Source organism: Mesocricetus auratus, unplaced genomic scaffold, assembly GCF_017639785.1.
Source record: "Mesocricetus auratus isolate SY011 unplaced genomic scaffold, BCM_Maur_2.0 Super-Scaffold_100033, whole genome shotgun sequence".
Classification (NCBI taxonomy): Eukaryota; Metazoa; Chordata; class Mammalia; order Rodentia; family Cricetidae; genus Mesocricetus; species Mesocricetus auratus.
The window spans coordinates 3,009,898-3,015,325 of NW_024429213.1; the positions used below are offsets into that span (position 1 = coordinate 3,009,898).

The following is a 5,428-nucleotide window of genomic DNA, read 5'->3' on the forward strand; positions in this document are numbered from 1 at the left end:
TATCTCTCATCAGGCTCTGTTGTTGTCTGGGTCTTGCCAGCTCTGCTTTTTTTTTTAAAAATTATGTTTATTTATGTATGTATGTGTGTGTGCCTATGTGAGTTTATGAGCATCAAGTGTATACAGATGCCCATGGATGCTAGAAGGCATTGGATGCCCTGAAACTGGAGTTATGAATGGTTGTGAGCCAACTGACGTAAGTGTTAGAAACTGAACCATGGTCTTCTGCAAGAAAAATAAGTGCTCTTAACCTCTTAGCCATCTATGTAGCCCCAGCTCTGGTTTCATTGAGCCGGTATGGGTTTGTTGAAGTTGACTGCACAAATCTCAGGCAGATTAATCTTTCAGAGTTGCCTCTGTAACTTAAGGAAGCTGAACATCCCATGTCTTGGTCAGTATTCAATTGCTGTGAAGAGACACCATGACCAAGGAAACTCTTATAAAATAAAGCATTTAATTGGTGGCTTGCTTACAGTTTCATAGCATTTGTATATTATGGTCATGGTGGGAAAGATGGTGGCACACCAACAGACATGGTGCCACAGAAGTATGTGAAAGTTACCTAATGATCCACTGGCAAAAGAGAGACTCTGGCTTGGCATGGGATTTTGAAACTACAAAGCTCACCTCCAATAACACCCTTCTTCCAACAAGGCCACACCTCCTAATCCTTTCAACAGTGCCACTCCCTGGTGACCAAGCATTCAGATCTACAAGTCTGTGGGAGCCATTCACCCACCACATTCCACTCCCTGACCCCCATAGACTTGTAGCCATATCATAATGCAAAAATGTATTCAGTCCAACTCTAAAAGTTCCCACAGTCTATCACAGTCTCGAATGTTTACAAAATTTCAAAGTTCAAAGTCTCTTCTGAGACTTATGGCAATCTCTTAACTGTAACCCCTCTAAAATCTAAAAACAAAGCAGATCACATACTTTCAACATACAATGGCACAGGATATACGTTGCCATTCCAAAAGGGAGAGAGGGGAGCATAATGAGGTAATACTGTACCAAAGCAAGTCCAGAAAACCAGCTGGACAAAGTCCAAACTCTGCATCTCCATGTCTGGTGTCAAAGCACTCTTCAGATCTCTAACTCCTTTCAGCTTTGTTGAATGCAACACACTTCTTTCTTTTGGACTGGTTCCACATCCAGTCTCCAGATTTCCCACAAATCTGTCATCTCCAACATCTTTGGGTCTCCAACATAATCCAGGCTTCTGGTTTATGTAATGACCTCTCTTTGCTTCCATGTAGGGACACCCCGACACACGCCTGTCCTCAGCAGCTTTTTTTAGTTGTGGAGGGACATTCTGCACCCTCTTTCTTGTATCCTTGACTCTAAAGTCAGAATCAGATGGCCAAAGCTTCCCAGTTCTGCTTGCTGGGATTGGAACCTGGTCCCGTTTTCAATTACATATATGCCAGCTTTCTGTTTACCATGGTTTCCTTCACTGCTTAAACTTTAATTACTTTCACAAGTTGGAAATTTGGTTGGGTAGATTCTCTCCCTTTATTCCATTTAGCATCAGGCTTTTCTTTAAATTTTCTATCTCCTTGAGCACTGAACAGTTCCATTCCACTTCCTGGTGCCCCCTTTCTCCTCAAACTGTACATTTTGTATTTTTCCTTGCTCAACTTGCTCCTTTTCTTTATAGATCTTCATGAGAGTGGCTACTAATAATCACATGACACTAAGGCTGTCATGAAATTTCCTCTGCCAATGCCATCAATCCAAAATGCTTCAATTTAACCTCAGAGAGATTTTCAGACAAGGGCAAAATGTAGTCACATTCTCTGCCAAAGTTGACAAGAATGGTCTTTAGGCTGCTTATTAATATTCTTCCCTTCTGAAACCTCTTGAGCTGGGCCCCCACAGTTCAAATTTCTTTCAATACTGTCTTCCATGCTCCTACAAAGATAGCTTGTTAGGGACCACTTGAATCGTTCAACTGCTTTTCTAATCCACATTTCACCAACAAGCATCCTGATGACACCTGTCACAGCAATACCCTGCTCCCTGTTACCAACTTCTGTCTTAGTCAATGTTCTAGTGCTGTGATGAGACACCATGACCAAGGTTTTGTGTTTCTTGTGTGACACCTTCACTATTGTGGATGTTGGCTGGTACTGATATATGTGTTATATTTGGTCACTGTCACACATCTCAGCTATGTTATGTTTTTCTTTTTTTTTCTGTCTGCACAATAACACATGCTCCTCTCCAAACATCATGTTTTTAAATAATTGTAGATTTTGAAAAAAATTGTAAATTTACAAGGAAGATACAAAAGTGGTACAGATTATTTATATAGGTGTTTACCTCAACTTCTTCCTATGTTAGTATCTTGTGTCAGAATAATTCAATTATCCAAACCAAGAGCTTACCAGTGCTATCACATGAAGAACCAAGCTACAGATTTTAGATTTTACTATTTCTTCCAGGTAAACAGCCTTTTGCTACTTCAGAATCCCATAATAACCAGGATCTCATGTCATATATTGTTATATCTCTTTTTCTATCCTTTAATCGGTGACAGTTCTTCAGTCTTGCCTTGACATTTCTAAAGATTTTATTTTATTTCTCTTCTCTGTCTGTCTGTCTGTCTGTCTGTCTGCCTGTCTTTAAGGTAGGGTATCATTTAGTAGCCCTGGCTGTCCAACCAGGCTGACCTTGAACTCATAGAACTCTGCCTAATCTGTGCTGGGCTTAAAGGCATGAGCCATCATGGTTGGGTAGTAACCTGTAAAACTTTTGAGAGGTCTCACTCACTCTGTAACAGTGCTTTTAATGTGGACTGATTTTTCCCCTCAATTAGCCTGAGGTTGTGCAAGTTTTGCAAGTATAATACATATATTTGCTGTGCTTTCCTAGCACATCACCACAGGGGCACAGACTGTCCGATTATTTGGTTAAGGTAGTGGCTGTCAAGTACTCCTGCAGGTAATGCCTTTCCCTTTGACATTGATACAAATTGTAAAGAGATATTTTGTAACTATGCTGTTTCCCCATCTTTCCTCAAAATTTCACCTACTGATTTTAGTGCAGATAGGCCTTGTGTGTGACAATTATTACTGTGGCATTCTCTCACTCTTTCAATTTTGCTAATTAACTTTGTTAATTGATACATCACTATACACAATTTCATATATGCATACATTATATTCTGATTACTCTCTTCCACATATCCACTCTCATGTTCTCTCATTCCAGTCACAGCTAACTGTCTCTTATATTGATGACTTTTGGTTTTATTCTGTGACCTATTTACTTTAACCTGAACAATCTGTGTGACCACTGGATTGGAATTATCCATTGGAACCAGGTGAGATCATCAGCAAATGCACAACTAAAGGTAATGGTTGCCCACTTCCCTGTACCTCTCAGCAGCAAATAGCACAACACTGAGGAGTGTGGCCCCTGAGCTTTTCCTCTATCCTTCTTTGACTGCTGATGGGTCCATTCTTGTTACAGTGCAGGAAACTACAGCTACTATGAGTTTGTGATTACAATGGTTTTGTCTTGCCCAGGAAATTATATTTAACAGCCATTCTCCCTATCTTTTGACTCATACATGCCCTCCACCTTTCTCTTTCACAATATTCCCAAATATTGGAGGACATAGTAAAAAGATTGTGTTTTAAGGTTGACTACTCATCTGGCACTCATTGTGAAGGCCCTGTGAAGCCATGAGTATCTGAATTTATTGTCACTATTCACTGTAAAGATACCCTTCTCTAATTAAATCTGAAAGTAACATGTCTGTAAATTTACATCTTCTTTTAAATTTGGAATTCCTCTGTGGGAGTACGAGAGCTGTAAGCCTTCCTTTGCTTACTTACATATGCAGTTATTTGTCAGTGTAGATTTATGGACTTTATTTATTCTATGGCTTACTGTCCATTATTGTTATTTTTCAAATTGCTCACTTTGTGATCACTGGGATTCTGCTTGGTGCCTGTGTCTTTTTGACATATCCTCAAAAATATAGATATATAATTTTCATGCTTCTTTATTTCTCAGAGGAGCCCTGCTCTTTTTCAAAGGAGAACTGCATTTTATTTGCTAATTATATCTACAGTCAGTAGACAGACCTAGATAATGCTTGTGTGTATTAACCCAGATACACAAACATCTATATTTTGCTCTCTGCTTCTTTCTTCTTTTCATTCCAAGACAGGGTCTCTCTGTGTAGCCTTGGCTGTCCTGACCTGACTTTGTAGACCAGGTTGGCCTTGAACTCACAGAGATGCACTGCCTCTGCCTCCTGAAACCTGGGATTAAAGACGTGCATCATCTGACTTTACATCTATAATCTTCTGTAGCTGGATGCATATGTCAAAGGGAGCAAGTTCCTCCTGACACCTCCAATTCCAATCAAACACCACAAGGCTTATTCTAATATTTTTCTTATGTTAACTCTGAGACTGACAAATGTAGCTCTCATCATCTAAAATGTATTGTTTTTTTCTTCCTTGTTGGCTATCTTAATGCAAGATGGGTCACCAGAACCTCTACTGGAGTGATCCACAGAAATCCAGCCGGGGTTCTTGCTCTTTCTGCATCTGCTCAAACTGCCATGGTCTGATCCAGAAAGTTGGGTTGAATGTGTACATTCAGAGTTTTAATTAGTGTTTGAAAGATATAGGTTTCATTAAGTTGAACTGTGACCTTTGATGGATTAGTCATGACCCAGTGAAAGAGGTCATAGTAGTCTCTGTACATAAAAATAAAAACAAAACTTTAAGAACTACAAAAATATGTTGTTCCTGGATTTATTCAATTCGACCTTTCAGACAAAATAATTTCTGAATTACCAACTCATATGTCTGTACAAACCAGGTTTACTAACTAGAATGTAGCATTTGTGTGATTCCTTTATGTCTTTAGTTTTTATATCTAGTCAAAACCATCTATTATAATGACACTTAGATTCAGACTTGCCTCCCTTATCTCATTTGGTGTGGTTACGTTATTCATTTACAATACAGTTTGGTTTAATTTATGACCATATTCCATTTTGAATTGTGCTTACATTCAGGTGTACATATTTATATATTGGTGGAGTAGACGTAATCCACATTTCTTTTTTCTTTTTAATTGTAAATGAGTTTGAATATCTGTCTGTATTTGAGTCATACAGCCAATTGTTCATGTCTTTAACACATTTTCTGTTGGTTGTACTTTTGTTCCTCAAAGTTCTTTTTTTATTTTTAAAAAAAGTTTGATATTTATTTTTACAAATTTTATTTAATTTTAAAGACTTTATTTTATTGTGTGTACATGTAGAGGGCTCTGCACATGTCTGTGCGAGTGCCCATAGAAGCCAGAAGGAGATGTCAAATTCTCTGGAACTGGAGTTAAAGGTGATTGACAAGGGTAATAAGAAATCAACTCAGGTTCTCTAATAAATCGAGTGCTT

At 38.5% G+C, this 5,428-nt stretch overlaps 1 pseudogene; it reads left to right on the forward strand.

The window, feature by feature from the left end:
• Positions 1–4,503: 4,503 nt before the first annotated feature.
• On the forward strand, positions 4,504–4,683 carry LOC110339229 (annotated as a pseudogene).
• The last annotated feature ends 745 nt before the right edge of the window (positions 4,684–5,428 follow it).